This window comes from Stenella coeruleoalba, assembly GCF_951394435.1.
Source record: "Stenella coeruleoalba genome assembly, chromosome: 12".
In the NCBI taxonomy this organism is placed as follows: Eukaryota; Metazoa; Chordata; class Mammalia; order Artiodactyla; family Delphinidae; genus Stenella; species Stenella coeruleoalba.
Genome location: NC_137158.1, coordinates 27,778,064 through 27,798,397, shown reverse-complemented (window position 1 = coordinate 27,798,397; position 20,334 = coordinate 27,778,064). Strand labels below are relative to the sequence as shown.

General features: G+C 37.7%; 1 long non-coding RNA gene across 4 annotated transcripts in view; it reads left to right on the top strand.

The window, feature by feature from the left end:
• Nucleotides 1-20,334, top strand: part of LOC307195200 — a 445,069-nt gene that overhangs the window by 350,299 nt on the left and 74,436 nt on the right. The window contains exon 5 of one of the 4 annotated variants that reach the window (XR_013830752.1): nucleotides 8,284-8,333. The exons of the other annotated variants lie outside the window; for them this stretch is intronic. This is a non-coding gene — a long non-coding RNA (uncharacterized lncRNA). Of the gene's footprint in view, nucleotides 1-8,283; nucleotides 8,334-20,334 lie in introns of those variants that run through there. 4 annotated transcript variants of the gene reach the window in all.

Here is a 20,334-nt window from a genome sequence, read left to right as displayed (position 1 = left end):
TTGGCTTAGCGTTTGATATACAATCAAATACCATTCAGTAATGGGTTGTTGTTATTTATATCTATATTCACACAAATGTAAAGATTAGATTAGAAAATGAAAGCATAGGGCTTCCCTGGTGGCGCAGTGGTTGAGAGTCCGCCTGCCGATGCAGGGGACACAGGTTCGTGCCCCGGTCCGGGAAGATCCCACGTGCCGCGGAGCGGCTGGGCCCGTGAGCCATGGCCGCTGAGCCTGCGCGTCCGGAGCCTGTGCTCCGCAACGGGAGAGGCCACAACAGTGAGAGGCCCGCGTACCGCAAAAAAAAAAAAAAAAGAAAGAAAATGAAAGCATAGTGAGGATAACTTATTTGCCACAGTCATGCAATTAATAAGACTGGGTGCTAGAATTTAGTCCTTTGTCCATGTCTGTCTAAATCCAAAGCCCACAACCAATCCCCCTTCCTTTTCTTTTGCTTACAAATGATTCAAATATATTTATTATTATTGAATTAATTCTTTGAACATCAACTTTTCCTTGAAATGAGCCAGATGAATACATCATGTGGTCATTCAGAAAATGCCATATGCTATGATGCTGCCACTCGAAAATTATACTAAATAGGTAAAGAGTTAACAAAAAATTATGAATTTCCCATAAAAAAAAAAAGTATGAAGTTCCCATCAATCAAGTTACCAGTATGTAAAAATCCATATGTTTTTAGCAAAACATGACAACTTTTATAACCCTAAAAGTCAGCCATAGTGTCAGATATCATTGGTTTGTAAAGTATCCTTGATTTAAAATGGAAGAATCAGCTCTTGAAACAAAGAGAAAAATGAGTTACATCTTTGGAATATTAATTTTTGAGACTCATCGAGGGAACTCTTAGAGAGCTCATGTGTCTTAGTTATTTTCATTCACATTGAGTGGAACTCAGCCCTGCATTGTCATTTGCAAGATGCTTGTTTGAGTTACCTGAAGCTGAATTATGAGAGCAACTTCATTCTTTAAGTGTTATGCTCTTTCTCTCTGGCTCTTCACTCCTCTTCCAAGTCTCTGCTACATTACTTCAGTGGCTATAATGAAGTGAATCCAAATTATTAGTTTGAGGCTAGCAAGAGACCTGACATGCACACAAAATATTCTTTTAACATTTCACTGAGCTGATCATCCTAAAGGATTTACTCTGTCTTTTATAAGCTCTTACTCAGCTTTCATTTTTTTCTCTTAATGTATCTTGGTGGTTTATCTCAAGGAAGTTTTAAAATGTCAACCTGAATCTCTCAGTAAAGTTGTCGCAATTTTTGTTTTTTAGTTAACATATTTAGTTGATGATTTCAAACTTATAAAAAAGACAGTAAGAACCTGATCAGACAAGTCTTAACAGTACCCTATGTTTAACACAAAATGTACATAGTATGTTTGCTGTGACTAATTATTAAACTATGACTAATGTGCATAGAAAAAAATGCGTTAGATTTCATTTTATTCTTCTATGGTAAAGAATATCACATTAGTTCACATGAAATTTCCTTAAGATATTAGATAATATAAATTATATTCCAATTTTAAAAGAGATTTAAGGATTATGGAAAAGGGACAAAATGAGGAAAAGTATTAGCAATTCATGGGATTACATATATATCATTTTCATTGTCATCCTTAATTCTTCAACTGATTTGAAACCTTTGAAACATTGAAAGTATTCAGCCAAGAAGAGCAGCCCAGCACCTTTATAGTGATAAAGACTACAGCTTATGGCATAACTTGGTCTGTTAAGCAAATGAGCTTGCCCAAGTGTAATTCTGAAGGAGTATTCCCATCCAGGTATGGGCATGACTGGAAAGTCATTGGTCTTCCTTAAGAACACTGCTCCTATAAAACTTCTAAGCCAAAGGGAATGTGTGTTTCTCCCAATTATGCATATTCTAAAGACACCAACAAGAGATCAAGGGGCTGAATTAATCGAGCTTAATTCCTTCTTTCCAACTGACTATTCATTCACTAAGAGTAAGGAAGGAGGAAGCAAAGTGGGGCCAGCAGAATTACTCAGATGGTGGTCTCTCCACTGAAAACACCGGGAAAAGCAAATAAATGTGTCCCTTCTCAAGGAGTTCAGGTAAAGATTTAGAGAGTCAACTGTCATGATCTTCTGTTTCTGTTGGTAAATGGGCATTTGTTCTCAATTAAAACGAAGAATATTCTGAATAAAGACCTCATTCAAGGTAGAGTCCTGCTGAAAAAAAAATGACTCAAGTGCTAGGAAGCCCTGAAGAGTCCTTGTTAAATTTCACACTCTGATAAGAATTACAAGTTCCTCATTGCTCAACATGCCGTTCTTTGTTAGTCAGCAGGTGTCCACCCTGCTATTACCATGGAATTAGATCTCCATAGTTGCCTCCAGCTGTCTCCATCCAGACCCTGGGAAATCTTGTCATGAAACAAAGGATGTCCTCCAACTTTGCTGCCAAGCACTGACTCCACATTCTTTTGGCTACAAGTGATTTCTTTTCTGGGATCCATGAAGCAGGAGCCAGGTATACAACTACCAGTAAAACTGAGATCTTATGACATGTTTTACACAAATTTCAGAAAACCACTGGCTAGAAAATGATGGCTACATGTGTCACCTTCCAAATACATTCTTCCCAGAGTATCATAACAAAAATATTCAAGCTCAAATGACAGAATTAGTAATTATATTTCTCATTTTTAGAATATCCACATTATAGTCACCTGGGAGATTTATATCTTGTAATATATAAGTGTCTTATAGTCTCAGACTATCCACTTTCTGGTTCAAAAAATGCAAAATTAGCTAAAGTGGTCAATGTTGAATGTGTTCCAGTGTTCAGCCTGGGTTCAGTATTAGTATAGTGATTTATCTGGAGCTCTAATCACTGTATACGTCAAGAGTAATCCCTCCTCCCAAATTTTATCCAACAATAAGAAAAAAACTTCACTTCATCATTTTGATTTGCTGGTATTTAACACATCTCCCAACCAGAAAGAGAACCATACAAATGTGGAGTGTGTATGTGCATGCGTGTGTGTGTGTGTATTTGTATAGAGCATGCGTATGTGTGTGTGTGTATTTGCATAGAGTTATATGTTTTAACACTGTACTTTATGTATTAACTCTTAACTGAAGGACATATTCTTTCTACCTTTCATCCTCTTTGCTTTGTATACAGTACCCCCTGTTTCTCCTACCTACAGTTTCCTTAGAACATACATATCTCACTGGAAATGAAGCCTCTGAATGTCCTGATCGAAAAATTTAACTGAGCTCTAACAAGTGGCAATTGAGTCTTTCCACTAGGAAGTTAAGGAGATAAGGGGTAGCAATTAAGAGGTGCATGACTTAAAAATCTACTTTGATTCACTTTAGTTTGCTCCATATTTTCAGTAAAGGTTAATACCACCATGCAACTTTGTGTTGTGGTATTGTGGAGAAAAACAAAGGAAGGGGCCATAGAAAGAGAATGAGCAATTCTCCAATATCACCACCATCCTCTTCTGTTTCTCAGTGTCATCATCACTAGCATTACTTCAACTCTCAGCAGGGTCTTGGTTTGAGTGGCAAACAGTATGGTCACTTTCAATGCAACCCTACAACTGTGATGAGGTTAAAAAATGTCTCAAAGCCCTGGACAACCTTTGTGGTCCAAAGGCTGCAAGTTTGGCCACTTCTTTAGATAAAGATGGGATATTTTTTGGCTCAAGAGACATCTGGCTCCAATAAAGTCAATAGTCCATTTCTCCATCATGTACATCTGTCAGAGATCCAAGACTGATTTACAAATTTGTCCCCATGGAGCAGAAAAGTTGTGTTGCCCTAGCCACATTTGAGCCTTAATAGGCATAAATCCAGATTCAGAGTGCTATTTGGCAACAGTGACTAGGTGACTGGAAAAAGTATATCTTAAATGTAGACTAGTTTTTGACAGTCAGGCTCTGGAAAGCCAAAACATTATCATTTGAAAACCATAGGGTCTGAGTTAAGATGGAACAGTAGTATTTACTTTTTCACTTATTTGTTTTCATGCAACAAATATTTATTTATTAAATATTGCTGCACGCTGGCCTGTGCTGGTCCTCAAATATAACGGTGTCTGTATAAAGGGTTTTTGACCTTATCGTAATCCTGATTTCTCACCAGAAAATTAAAAGATTTTGTTGGAGGAAAGAATAGAGGAGTGCAATTCTAGAAATTATGTAGTTTGGGATTTTAAACAGGAAATATTTTGGCTTTACGCCTTATTTTTTCGAGGTCTAGTTATACAAATTCCATATATACACATAGAGACAGACTAAGAAGAGAAAGTTTGCTAGAAACTACACAAGTGTTTCTAGTGAAACTACAGAGAGAGTAAGGGTTATTTTTTTAGCATCTTGTTTGAGTATCAGGGTCTTGATGATTCGGAACTATAAAGGAAGGGATCGTCAAACTTGCACTCCTGTTTCTCATCATGTAAATACTACTTCAATTTTTCCACTGATGAAACAGAATCAGCCTTCCTATTAGAGAGCATTTTATTAGAAAACGCTTTGAATATGCACTTGGTGAATGATTGTTACACACAGACAATAAATACAACCTGGCATTCACTCTTTTTTGAGTATATCTTCCTAATAGTGCTCATTATCAACAGCATGTTTGACTTCACACGCATCAGCGTACTCACTTTACAGCCCCCTTTGTAAACACACAAACTCCACTCTGCAAACTTTCAACCCACATTTTTATTTGTGCATCAAACACATCAAAGAACAAAAGATCTGTGGGAAAATTATGCACCACCACATAACTCCTTTTGTCAGAGTATAGAGCCCAAAGAAGTCTCCTTAGAGTCTTTTATCCAAAGCTGTGTTCCTAAAATGAGTTTTATGCCCCACTTCTTCTTCATCTTTTATTGTCACCTACTTTGTGGCTCATCTCATTATTTGTTCTTAAATTCTGAAATAGGAAAAAGGCAAAAATAAATATATTAAAGACTGTAGAAAGACTATGATGGGACAATGTAAATAATTAATAATTAAGTAATAAAAAATATTGCACTATTACTGATTTATATAGTTAATCTGTCAACATAAATAAATCTCCTAAAATGTAATCAATCTCTCTGTACACGAGGTAAGGACAAAATTTGGCTAGGAAACAAAGTAATATAAAAAGCATAAGCTTAAAGCAATCAGGACTGATGGAAAGGACTAATGAGAAAATTGATCTGTTTGCATGGTAGGGAAAATGGAAATAATTTCTTGCACATTACGCAAATCAAGACTTCATAATTAGATTTGACACAAATACAGGTATAACATCGTTGCATGGGCCATTAGGTTGTACTACAAAGTAATTTAAGTTGGAAAGTTAAGTTTGGTTAAGAAATAAGCTCAACAACCTAATAAGACCAGGAACATTTTCATGATAAAAGAAAAGAAATCAATAAAATGTTTTCTACTTTAAATATTGAGTGTAGCCTGGGAGAACAAAATGGAGAAAAAAAATACTGAAATCTAATTGTATTGATCCAATTGAGTAAAATGTGAATAGTAAACAGGCAGAATACAGATTAAAAATTAAATAGCACTTTTTTTCTTTTTACCCCAAATTAGTTGTACTATTGTTCGTTCACTGAGTACTACTTTACTATAAACAGTGAAGCAAGGAGAGACTAGTGACTTCCAGAAAATTTTAGGATTTAAGTCACTTGTATATTTATTATCCTACAATTTAATTTCCCATTAAAAAATACATAAACAAGTCAAGGGCATACTGTTTGTGAAAATAATGAAGACTTCAGGAATAGTGTGTATTGAGGTATTAAACCTGGTTCAAAGAGAAAATGTAAGTATATTCTATTTTGTATTTATTTGCAAGGAATAGAAATAATGTGTGGTTTGGCTAGATTTACATCAACTGGCAATTTAGAATGCTCAGAAGAGAAGTTTGTTTAGTGTGCTTTTAGGTGCTTTCACTGTATGTGCCAGCCAGTTATCAAGTTATTGCCTCTCAGATGCAAATTCATATTTCAGTATCTGATTTGAGATAATGAACTGGGTTCTTTCAGTATATCTCCTTTACAGTGAGCGTGATGTTAAACTTTGTCAATAGGGGGCAATGGAGAGGCATTGCAAGAAGAAATAGGATTATCCTCCGGATTCCATAGTGCTACTTTTTTTTTCATAATGGTTATGGGTTTTTAAAAATTTATTTATTTATTTATTTATTTTTGGCTGCGTTGGGTCTTTGTTGCTGCATGTGGGCTTTCTCTAGTTGTGGCGAGCAGGGGCCACTCTTCATTGTGGTGCGCGGGCTTCTCATTGCAGTGGCTTCTCTTGTTGCGGAGCACGGGCTCTAGGCACGTGGGCTTCAGTAGTCATGGCTCTCGGGCTCTAGAGCGCAGGCTCAGTAGTTGTGGCGCACGGGCTTAGTTGTTCCGCAGCCGTAGTGCTACTTTTGCTTTTCCTTGCTCCTGCTGTGTAGAACACCAGTCATGCCTGTGGGGGTGGGGCGGGGATATGAGGGTCATTCCCCGCAACTACAAGCCCACAGCAGACAATCATTAAATTACCTTGAAGCCATGGCCCTCCTGATGCAGGCACTGCATCATCCAGGACTCAGGCCTGCCTCACCTGGACTCCACCTGCATTCCCACGCACAAGCGTCAGCTGGATTGAGCCTCAGAGGGTTGTTTCCTTCCATCTTCCCACTATAGAAAGTGAGGTCCAAGCTTCCTACAGTAGTCCCTGCCTCCTCTGTCTGTCTGCCCACCAACCTTGTCTTACCTGAGCTCTGGAATATTATTTCTTGCTTGTCCAGTGACTATGGACCAGATCTAGCCCAGCCAACCCAGAAAAGTTCTCTGCCATCTATTGGCCTGTAACTACATCTTCAATGAGATCAGAACCTCACTGAGCCTTGGGGACGGAGCTTCCCTTCCAAATGTGTCCTTTCTGAGGTTCTCTCTCTCTCTATCTCTCTCTGTCTTAGAGCATCCTTCAGAGTTCTCTTTACATTTTTGTAGTATCCTAGAGTGTCAAGAGTCCCCAAGAGCCTCCCCAGTTTCCATGATTCACTAAAGGATTCACAGGAATCAGCATATATTTGTACTCATGGTTACGATTTATTACAGGAAAAAGATTCACAGGAAAATCAGCAAGGGGAAAAAGCACAAGGTTACAAGAGTTTTCATGAATTTGAGTCACAAAGACTCATTTAATTCTTTCAGCATCAAATAGTGACAACGTAAGTGAGGTATTTTCTACCAGGGAGCTCATTAGGAACTCGGTGGCCAAGGATGTTATTAGAGACTGATCACATAGGCACCCTCTGCCTACTAAGCACCAAAATTCCAGATTCCCAGAGGGAAAGCAGATGTTCATAATAAAACACATTGTTTGCATAATCAGTTTAGGCACAGTGAGCCATTCTTATCATGAATGGTGAAAACCCTTCTAAAACCCCAGTTCCGAGCTGCCAATCAAAGGCCAAACTTGCAAGCTGGTCTTTCTAAGGATGATAGTCTCAGGCCTGTTTACTTTTTTCTGCATACCCGGCATAGTTTAATATTCTTTATATGAAACTTTCTTTTTTGAAATTACTGTGTTATTTATGTCTCTTAACTGGGCTTGGACTGATATGGTATATAAATTACTTCTCCGTACATATTAGAATTTTTCAATGTTACCATAATTTCTAATCTCTTCAGAAAATATTTAGAAAATTACTGCTGCAGAATACTAAATATTATCAGAAGTTAGCCTCATGACATCAAACAACAATTCAGTTTAGACAATTTAGTGAAAGAAATCCAGACAGCTGGTAGCTAGGTTTATGTCTATACCCAAAAGTCATTTTAGACTAAAGCAAGTAAAAAAAGGAACAAGTGTGAAGTCTGTAAAACATGTTCTTGTTTTTATGTGAAAATCTTTTCTTTCAACTATTTTGCTATATTCTGAATATTCAAATTATTTTAAAATATTCATTAAGGAAAAGGATTCACTACTTTAAAATTCTATGAGCTTAAAAATGAGAAACGGGAACATGTTAAAACTGGAGATAGCAGAAGCAAAATATATTTTACACATGTCCTAAGAAGCAGGCAGGGAATTGAAAACGCAAAACAATCATGCAGGAAACTCATTCTGGGCACTTTCTGATAAGGCAAAACTGTCATCAGACCAGGGCAGGACCCAGACTGCCACGCTAGCCTTTGAGTTTTCCTTACTTGGCACCAGCAAAAGCTAAAAAGCAAAACGGAGTTTAAAAAGGCCATTTTTGTCTGTGGATTTCAGATTCCTTGAATTCTTGGAAAGCAAAACAGAAGAATCCCTGACTAAAGGCTTTCTGGTGAGTACCTATGAAAAGCTATGATTCCCATACATAACAGGATGAAGAGAGACTAGTTTAAGCCTTTCTGGTGTTGCCAAGTAGATAAAAGGTAGAGGCCATCTGTCATCAAAATTCCCCTGAGAAAGAAGGTTCTGTTTGGACTTTGCTAGCAGAGAATCAAATAATTTCAGAAGGCAGACATACTATACTTAAACCTAACCCTATACATTTATAAATAGGAAACTGAACACAGGAGAGTAAGTTATATGCCAAAAAAAGCACAGCTAGTTAGAGGCACTTGCTGATTAGTAGCAAGCTGGTAGGAAAGAGTTAGTAGCGATAAACACATAAATTCAAGGCTCTTGTCATAGACCACTTGATCACTTCAGAGAGAACAGATGACTGAGGGATGTGTGACTTCTGGCACAGGAGAGCTGAATAAGACTGATGTGGTAGGCATCAAGAAACCTTATGTTAAATCATTGAATACTTGAAGCATCAGAGGCGTCGTTTTGGATTTTAGAATTTACCATTTTTCTTTACTTGCTATATATTCTATAAAAGTTTTTAGTGATCATTTTAACTGTTTCTCTCCCTGATGGCTTACAGTGTGTATCTTCTTTAGGTAAATAGCACAACTGGTTTGAGAGTTTTTTCCTTGATTATTTAAATTTGTCACATCAGGTCTAATGTTTATATTAAGTGCTTAGCACCTGTACTTTGACTAACATTCAGCAAGTGTCAGTGATCTTATCTTATCCCACACTATTTTACACTTTCTGGCAGTCTATATCATAACCATCTATTACAGTAGTAATTTAATTATGGTTCAAAGGTTTAGCTCAGTTGCCAAATTACAGACATGATGCATGTGGTCTCGAGGTATTATAATTTTATTTTCTGGGTTGTTCTGTACCCTCATTTAGCATTTAGTGACACATTTCATCCAGTGAAGATTCTTTCCTCCAACATGCTGCTTACCATGAATATCTTCATGAATGGAGAATAGAGAGATATTCACATTGTTAGCCAGTTATGAATGTGAGAAAGCATATCGTTATAGTTAGGCATATATATTACCGTGTAACTCCCTCACATTTGATCTAGATTTTCCCCATGAGATGGGGAAACGGGCAGAAACAAACAAACAAAAACTCCAAGGCAATCCTTCAGGTGTATAAAACAGGTATTGTGACCATGGTAGGGCTTCTTATTTCTGGAGTAAACTTTCTCATTTTGTTAAATCTTCTTTCGATGATAGTATTTGTACACTTCACTCTTTCTGGAGTTCCTCCTTAGAGTACTCTCATATATTTTCAATGCTCCCCTCAAAATGAGAACTCAACAACTAAGCTCAATGCACTTCATCAATACAGAATACAATAGCATGTTTCCTGTTCCGACTAGATTATTACTACTAATGAGTTAATGCATTAATGCTTTAAACAATATTTTCACAATAACTAAAATTCCTGATATATATTTTTACATAACCAGCTATATAACCAGGGCCCTTTTTTTTCAACTGTACTTGAACAGTTAATTTTATGAACATAAATACATGTCTTAACTTTTATGCTGTGGATTGTACATCTTAGATATTCATGTTTTTAAACCCCGATTCTGTCATGCATTAGCTCTTCTTATCCATTTTTTGTGTACTTGTAGATTTAATAAGAAAGCTATTTATGTGTTCATTAAAAAATACCCAGTGAAGGTTAAAAACCTGTGACATTAGGTGTCAGAATATACTTTGCAGCTCACTGATATCAAATCCATTTATGTGATATATACTGCTGGGTGTTTGGGGAAGAGTCTTGTAAGTATCACCTCCTATTACCCTAAAAACTATTCTACTAGGGGCTTCCCTGGTGGTGCAGTGGTTGAGAGTCCGCCTGCCGATGCAGGGGACATGGGTTCGTGCCCCGGTCCGGGAAGATCCCACATGCCGCGGAGCGGCTGGGCCCGTGAGCCATGGCCGCTGAGCCTGCGCGTCCGGAACCTGGGCTCCACAACGGGAGACGCCACAACAGTGAGAGGCCCGCGTACCGCAAAAAAAAACAAAAAACAAAAAAAAACTATTCTACTAAATTGTTTAATTGGCACTCTTTTAGCATGTTTGCTTAACCAGCTAAAAACCCTTCACTAAATTGAGAATGCATGTCTCTGGATTTTATTCAAAGATACCATGAAAGTCTTCAAAAAGGCCATGGGAAAATTTAAATCCTAGATATTGTGCCAACAGTTGTTACTTTGTATGCGATCCTTGGAAAATGGAGATGAGGCTAGTTTAGAATTATTCTTATAGGTATCACGTATTTCTTTGTTCCTGATTATTTCAAAGGTATATGTAAAAAAAATTAAATGACCTGAGAGTAAATCTCTTGTAAAACCTCATAAATACACAATAGGGGAATCACTAAGGGGAACACAGGAAAGGATGGGATTTATTTGTTTTTCATAATTGGAATCCACTACTAATAATAGAGTTAATGGTTCCAAAAGTTGAGAATTACTCAATCAAGGATGAAATTTGGACGGTACTCCAGGAAATACTAAAACCAGGAGTTATTACTTCTTGCCAAAACTTCTGCAGATCCACGGAAATAGCTCATCCAGTGACAGACAAAACATTTGATTTTGTGTAATAGCAAAAACCAGTGGGAATAGTTAATTAAGAGTGGCAAGTCAAGGTGGGTGGGGGCAAAGATCTTATTGTTGGCACAGAAAGCCTCAGTCATTTTGGTGGAGCTAGGATTCAGGGCCTGACATTTGGAGCCTAAGTTTCTACTCTCATATCACAATGCCTATCACCAGTATCTTGATGTGGAAACAGGAAGTGGTGATCTATTTGGAAAGGAGCTATATGAAGAATCCAGAGATTAGAGGTAGAAAAAGGACCCTTAAAAGATGACCTATATCATTAACATATTAACCCCTCATTATCAGTCACTATCATTTAATCATTATCAATTAATCTTTATCGGACTGATACAGATAGATTCTTTTTAAGTACATCTAAATGAGAGAATAAAGGAACCCAGTAACTTCTGAGACTCTGCTTTTAATGTCAGAAATACCAAATAAGTTTTATCTGTGTTTAATATGCTTTGTTTTGCTGTATACATTATGGGTATAATAAGAAATGGGATTATGCCTACTAAGGCTTTATGACTCCTGGGATTCTGTTTTCTGACAACATGATTGGGTAATGCAAGAACCTGTAGTTGGACGTACTAGGTCCTGACCATCTGGAGTCTGAAAATTTGGTAGATTCCAGCTGCCATCACTTTGCTTTTTTTTTTTTTTTTTTGCAGTACGCGGACCTCTCAATGTTGTGGCCTCTCCCGTCATGGAGCCCAGGCTCCGGACGTGCAGGCTCAGCGGCCATGGCTCATGGGCCCAGCCGCTCCGCGGCATGTGGGATCTTCCCGGACCAGGGCACGAACCCGTGTCCCCTGCATCAGCAGGCAGACTCTCAACCACTGCGCCACCAGGGAAGCCCTGCATTTTACTATTAAATACACTTTGTATTATCTTCTGTAGTGCTGCCTTAGTTGTCTTCAAGTAGTCCAATTTGTTGTGCTGCAAAGCATCAAGTGAATCTATCAGAATACCCTTAGACATTACCATAAATGCTAGGAGAACCTAACCAACATGGAAGTAACTTAGAGTAACATTAATTGGATAATGATATAAATTCGATTATTAAAATGTGTCAGGGGGCTTCCCTGGTGGCGCAGTGGTTGAGAGTCCGCCTGCCGATGCAGGGGACACGGGTTTGTGCCCCGGTCCGGGAATATCCCACATGCCGCGGAGCGGCTGCGCCCGTGAGCCATGGCCACTGAGCCTGCGCGTCCGGAGCCTGCGCTCCGCAACGGGAGAGGCCACAACAGTGAGAGGCCCGCGTACCGCAAAAAAAAAAAAAAAAAAAAAATGTGTCAGGGACTCTGCTAAATCCATACATACTTTGTCTCATTTCATCCTCAGAACATCCCTATGAACTAAGTACTATTATTACCCATTTTTCAGAAAGTACACTGATATTTATAATTGTTAGGTAACTTTATTGAAGTTACATGGTTTTTGACCAACCTAAAGACTCTCACTCCTGGCTTCCCACTTTCAACCAGTCCACTAGTCTTCTATCCTATTGGAGAATTAGTATGAAGCAGGTCTCTCTTTTTTAAAATTTTTATTAGAGTATAGTTGATTTACAAGGGTTGTGTTAGTTTCAGGTATACAGCAAAGTGAATCAGTTATACACATATCCACTCTTTTTTAGATTCTTTTCCCATGTAGATCATTACAGAGTACTGAGTAGGTCTCTTAATACAAGTCAAGTAAATATCTCATGAACTTTTTAAATAATATGTTCCAGTTTCATTTCTTGAATTCTTCTTGAATTTTACAATAAGTGATATTAGACTCAAAAATCTTACTTTTAGGAAAAAAAGCTGTCCAACAGAGCTTTCTGTGATGATAGAAATATGGTGTTCAAAATGATACACAGTAGACATTGTGGCTATTGTGCATTTGAAACAGGGCTAGTGTGACTGAAAAAATGAATTTAACTTTTATTTAATTGTAATTAAGTTTAAATTTAAGTAGATACATGTGACCATTACTTACCATATTGGACAGTGCAGTTCTACAGCATAAAGTTTCCATTTTTCAGAATAGTCTTTTGGCCATCTAAAATTCAGATCTTGCTTTTCTAGTTGCAAAATCATTTCTTAATATAACATGTTATGCAGAACCTTAATATATAGTCAAGAAAGAGTGAAGTTCCCCTGGTTACAGTGACAAAGGAGGGGAGAGCCTGGATTTTACAATAGGCACCTGACCTCTCCTCTTTCTGCTTACGCTTCACTCCAAGAAACCTCTAAGGAACTGGTAGGAGCTACGTGTAGGGCATCATTTGAAAGTAATTGATAAAAACATTGTAGTGCTTCTTCCATCTTATATCATTTCTTAAAGATTTGTAATATTGATTTTCTAATTAATTTTAAGAAAAACACTTATCAGGACCTTACCAAGGTGCTATAAACAATGATGCTAACATTAATGATACATATATCTTACCCTCATGTAACTTAGAGATTAGTTGAATTTTTTTTAAAAAGTCCAATGTTGCAAATATAGAAATAGAGTGTTTCAAATGCTATAGATGATACCAGTACAGAGAGCTAATGGGGGAGTACACGATGGAAAGAGAGGGAAGACTGCACATAAGACATAACACATAGGCTGAATTCTGAAGGAGTAGCAAGAGAGGGGACAGGGGATAGAGGTGGGGGAAGGACATTCTAAAACTACAGATTCTCTCTGTAGTCTAAGTAGTAACTATTTGAAGATATAAATTTATTTATGTCTTCAAAGGCCAGGTGAAATTTTTATCTTGGCTTACTTGTTGAGTTTTGCTGCTTTACCATAATCATTTCCTGTTTTTCCAATTGAAAAATAAATGTTTTTGGAAAAAAAAAATGAGAAACTAAATAAGAATACTTTGAATACCTTTGCTTTCTCTGTAATTTAGTTTCTTCTAGACACATTTCTCAAACTTGAAAAGAACATCAACTTTTTTTCCCCTGCTTTTCAATGGGTCTGGCAAAGCAGAACACAGAGATGTGTTTCATTGGGAATATCATGAACATCTTATGTAGAATTGTATACCCCTGAATATCATAAGCTAAAAGAGCCATGAAAACAAGAGCAATTTATTTCTGTGGGAATTTACAGTTTTTAGTGACTTCTATTTTTTAAATACATTCTATGAAGTTATAGTGGACAAATGTTTTTGTTGTCAAATAATGATTTCTCATGTTGTATGAAAACATGTTGGAAAAAAAGTGAGACAAGTGATCCCTGACTAGTGCCAACATGTTTGATGTTTTAGAAATCTGTGTTACCAGTTATAAGAGGCAGGCAATCTCAAGAAAGAATAGATATCTAGAGCAAAAAAGATAATTTTAACAAGTAACACCTGATTCCTAAATAACTAATTCTTAAACATTTGAGCTAAATAAAGAGTAACAAATTATGAGAAAGAAATGTTGAAAAGAGAAATCTAAATTAAAAACAAATGAACAGTAGGGCACAGAATATTTTTAAAATAATAAAAAACTCAAGTCAAAATAACTAGTTGAAAAAATGTTAGGACTCAGGCTAACCCAATTAAAGATCTTTTGATAATAATGTTCAGAATTACATTCTGCAAAACATTAAAAGTAAATATCATAGGTAAGAACATTTATAAATAAAGAACATGAGAATTTCATCCTCAGAGGAATGAGAGTATATAAACATTATTAAGTGAAAAACTAATGTAATTTAGAAATCAACATCTGAAATTCTTATAATAACCATACTTATCATGTTCTTTTCTCAAATATTGTTGTATTAACGTTGACTTATTGCCTATATATTTTCCTGCAAGTTGACATAAACATATGGGTTACAGACTGTAGGGAACTCAAAAAGTATTACTTCTTGATGTTCATTGGTGTCTAGCTGATTTATTTTAGAACACTCTGCTATGTCTATCCTAATGGCATGTGCTATAATGATCAATGTGAATGAGATGTATTTCCTGACCGAGCCAATATAAAAAGCATGAAAGTGAAACATTGCAGAAGGGTAAAGCCATTTTTACTTCTGTTGGAAAAAACATATTTTACTGCCTTTGACCTTTTAGTGTTTTCTTGTGGTTAGCCATAACATCATCTAATTCTATAAAAAGCAGTCACTTCCAAAGTGGCATAAAATAAACTAAGATATCAGGGAAAGGGTGAAAACATTCAGTAACACCCAACATAGAACATAAAGGGCAAACGTGCACATCATCGACTACAATGTATTTTTGTTTAAGCTTTCATTATATCAAGATTTTAAACATATTTTAAGGTGCTTTCTAATAATTCCTATCATAAGATTTTTGAGTTTCTATTATTGTCATGCATTCTTTTTGAATTTGCATCCAGGACTAAATGTCCAGCTAGATAATAAATACAGTATGGTGTTCAGTTTAATTAGATGATTATGAAATTGTAGAATTCAAAGGATACTAATGTTTATTTAGTTCCTAAGTTATTTATTTATTTATTTATGTATTTGGCAGTACGCAGGCCTCTCGCTGTTGTGGCCTCTCCCGTTGCGGAGCACAGGCTCCGGACGCGCAGGCTCAGCAGCCATGGCTCACAGGCCTAGCCGCTCCGCAGCATGTGGGATCTTCCCGGACCGGGGCACGAACCCGCGTCCCCTGAGTCGGCAGGCGGACTCTCAACCACTGCGCCACCAGGGAAGCCCATTTATTTATTTTGATTGTATTCTTGTCTATAAGTCTCACATAACCCTACTTTATTAAATTTTATACTAAGTGGGTTAAGATGCTTGCTCAAGGCCAACTACTAAAAAATGAGTTAGCGGGCTTCCCTGGTGGCGCAGTGGTTGAGAGTCCGCCTGCCGATGCAGGGGACACAGGTTCGTGCCCCGGTCCGGGAAGATCCCACATGCCGCAGAGCAGCTGGGCCCGTGAGCCATGGCCACTGAGCCTGCGCGTCCGGAGCCTGTGTTCCGCAACAGGAGAGGCCACAACAGTGAGAGGCCCGAGTACCGCGATTAAAAAAAAAAAAAAAGAGTTAGCAAGGTCTTCTAATTCCTGAATCCTATCTATCCCACATACACACACACACACACACACACACACACACACACACACACAGACATAGACATAGACACAGACACATATACTTCCTCCCAGATATTTCAGTCAATAACTCCAAGGAAGGTGGCCCAATGGTTTCAACATGAAACCATTCTGGGTCATCTAATCAACCCTCTTGGTTTTGGTTCTGGCAACTGAAGGACAAAAAGATTAGTCCAAAGAGGAAGGTGGTCTGAGAAAGTCCCCTCCTGACTTTCTTGAGGGAACTTTCCAATACATAATGCTGTTTCTGTATCTTTCCCGTAATTTTTTGCCTATTCAACTTAATATGTTTTCGTGTTTTTTACTAAGATGTGAAAATACAAAGCTTCTGTCACTTGGCTAGCATTAAAAATGACTCCAAATACTTATGGTTCAGTGGTTCTCAACTTCAGTTGTGCTCCAAAATCAATCACTATATATAATTATTCCAATACAAATAGTTAAGCATCACCCTTGGAATTCCTGATTTAGTTGAGGCCCTAGCATCTGTATTTTGACAAAATGCTACAGGTACCCTCACAAACACAATGACAACAGCAATAATCATAGCTAACACATAACCACTTACAAAGCTTTCTAGGTGTCAAGCACTATCTAAGCCCATTAAACATATTAACTCATTTAATATTTAGAACAACCCCATCATTGAGGTAACTATAAGTGTGTGATTTTCAGATAAGGAAACTGAGACAGAAAGAATTGAGGTGATAATCACAAGGTCACATAGCCAGAGTGGAGAAGCTAGGATTAAACACCAATTTTGTGGGGCTCTGTGATCTTAAATGGTTTTATGTTCATTACTCAATCTCACTGCATCTCTTCATGAGGGCAGGAAAACAATTTTTTTAGGTAAATGGAATCTTAATATATCTACTCACACATTAAGAAAACAAAACTTCTGAGAAGCTAAATGTCTTTCTATTCATAAAACTAGTAATTGAGAGACCTAATATGCTACTGCAGATCCAGTACTGTTTCTCCAAAAACACCACCTTTCTGTCACAGCAATTTTGCTTTTCTCTAAGTATGATATTTAATATAGGGACTGTATTATTCATAATGCTTAGCTGAAAGCAACAGAAGTAATTTTTGGTTTTAAAATGAAAAAGAGCTGATCAAAATTATACTGGGAAGCTCACAGAATTGTGAGAAAGATGGGTCAATACTCAAGTTCTGAGAATCATGGCCCAAAATACTCCAAGAATGGTGGCCCAAAACTCTCCAAGGAAAACAGCTTGTGCCATTGCTGCCTCTGGGATGCTCAGCTGTCAAGAGCGCAACTTGACTGCAACCAAAACTCTGCCAGCACTGACATCAGTTCTAGGACCAGAAGTCAAAATTGTAAGCATTACGACTCTTGAAAATCCAATGTCAATTAAATGAATCCTATATAAAGTGTACTTACTACCCAAGAGGATTGCTGCCAAATAAAGCTTCACTTGAGCAAAGTGCATTGCTGGAATCCTGAATCATGTGTTGCACTGCAAAGAAAAGTGAGAACGTGCATTTCTCGGTTTCTACCTTGGGGAGGTGAAACTGTTACAGCAAGCAGAACATGACAAGGTTGTTCAAAAGGTGCTGACAAGAGTCACGTGGAAGCTAGAAAAATATGGAGAGTCAGAAAGGGATTAGAGATGGATGACTTCAATGCAGACTTTGAAATTTAAACTCTTGGAATATTAGAGAAAGAATATACAATTAATTAGGAGGATACCTTAAAATAAGTTGTAACTGCACACTTCACTAAAAGGCTGAGAGAGTTGTTTTCCAATTTTGGATTTCAGTTGCAATGCTTTTGATAGATATACTGAAAAAAAAAGAGAGTCTGGGAGAAGGATCTAGATATCAATACTACTCCCATTCATTGCTAGCAGTGTAGTCCTGTGTAAGTTTTTGTTACCATTTAAAAAGCCATGTCTCCATGCCACAACGAAGATCCTGTGTGCTGCAACTAAGACCCAGCATAGCTAAAATAAAAATAATAAATAAAATTTTTTTAAAAAGCCATGTCTCTATCAGGGAATAGAAATAATACTTACTTTACAGAGTTATTTGAGGATTAAATGAGAGTGCAAGTAAAATACCTGACACCAAAATATCAGTCCAATTTCTCCATCCCCTTTGGAAAATTTTTGTAATATGTTAGAAACATTTTGAAACCAATGCCATTAATAAACAAATACACGCAAATTACTCTACTCATGACCTTCCAAAGTGGACTTGACCACTGCACCCTTTATGACCCTCAGTACCAAAGAAGAGACTTTGGGCTTCCCTGGTGGTGCAGTGGTTGAAAGTCTGCCTGCCGTGTCCCGGTCCGGGAAGATCCCACATGCCGCGGAGCTGCTGGGCCCGTGAGCCATGGCCGCTGAGCTTGTGCGTCCGGAGCCTGTGCTCCACAACGGGAGAGGCCACAACAGTGAGAGGCCCGCGTACCGCAAAAAAAAAAAAAAAAAAAAAAAAAAAACCCTTTATCATAACTTCTAAATTTATATTCCCTCTTATTTTTTTAACACATCTATTAATCTCCTCTACTAGATCCTATATCCCTTGAAGCCAGGATATGGTGTGAGGCAAACACAGAGGACTACCTACCAAAACATACATTTTTCCTTTTCTAGTCATTAATAGAATCCTGATTTTATTCATTGAAATAATGAGCCCCACAGGAAACCTACAGAGTACAGACCCTGTTAAAGCTACTATGCCATGTGACTGAGTTCTATGTAGTGTGGAACTGCTGGAAATGCATGTTAAAAGGATGGGGTACTTTTTAAGTTTCTTTCTCCTTCTGCCTTCCTGCTCCTGGAACCAAAGATAATAGCTGAAACTCCAGCAACCATCTTGGTCCATGTGGTAACCTTGAGAATGAAAATCATATGAGGCAAGGAAGAGAAACAGAAGGAACCAGGGAACAAGAGAACTTTGTGCAGCTGCAGTATCAGCACGGCATTGCCTCCCTCTGGTCTTCTTATATATGAGGGAACAACATTTGTATCTTTTAAACATTAAGAATCAAATCTCCAAACTCAATATGTAACTGACCCATACTGTCTTTCATTTAAATTTCTATTCCCAGACTTATAACAATGCCTGAGACATTGTAAGTATTTAATAAAAATTGGATTAATTAATTCATCTATGGTTTTAAGCCAAATATAAATGACTTCTGATGTGTCTATGACTTCACTTGAACACATACAATAATAGAAAATTTCCTATCTAATGAGACAGTAAATAGAATAGTCACCTGAAGATGAGAAAAAATGTGGGATATGTATTTACCTTTTCTAAGTATAATTATATTCAAATGAAAAGTGAGAGATTGAAAAATGACTTGCCTATATCTGCTTATTTTTCTATAGCTCTTCTTGAGAACATGTGAAGTACTCTTTTTAGATAACTTTTTGCTAGTGTGCAATAGGCTGGAACGAAATTTCAGAAAAGAAGTTCGCTCAATCATGTATTTTCACTATTTGGGGTGGGAAATTTAGTTACAGCATAAGTACTGTTTCAGAAAAGCTCTAAAAGGAATATGAGAAGTGGATATAAAAAATTAATATACTAAGTGTACACAATCTGAAAAGATGGTGCTAAAGACAAACAAAGTGGGGCTACATCTCTGCTCTGGCTGTTTTCACAAAACCCTTCCAGGGTAGCTCTTCATAGAAAGTCCCCCTGTGACTTGAGCCACCAGTGATGCAGCTCCAGCGGGAATAAGCCAGCTCTCATGTGCTGGGCAGGACTGGTTCCAGCACCCACACCTTGAAGGTCTTTTCCTTGTGTTTCCTGCCTAGAGAAGTTCCTTTAGCATTTGTTGTAAAGCTGGTTTGGGAGGACCTTCAGGATGGTGGAGGAGTGAGATGTGGAGATTGCCTTCCTCCCACAAATACATCAAAAATACATCTACATGTGGAACAACTCCTAAAGAAGTTGATGCTCCGGCTGGGTGTCAGGCCTGAGCCTTTGAGGTGGGAGAGCCGAGTTCAGGACATTGGTCCACTAGAGAACTCCCAGCCACTCATAAGATCAATCGACAAGAGCTCTCCCAGAGATCTCTGTCTCAACACTAAGATCCAGCTCCACTCAACAACCAGCAAGCTGCAGTGCTAGACGCCCCATGCCAAACAACTAGCAAGACAGAAACACAACCCCACCCATTAGCAGAGACACTGCCTAACATCATGATAAGTTCACAGGAACCCAAAACACACCACTGGATGCAGTCCTGCCACCAGAAAGACAAGAACCAGCTTCATCCACCAGAACACAGGCACCAGTCCTCTCAACCAGGAACCTACACGAC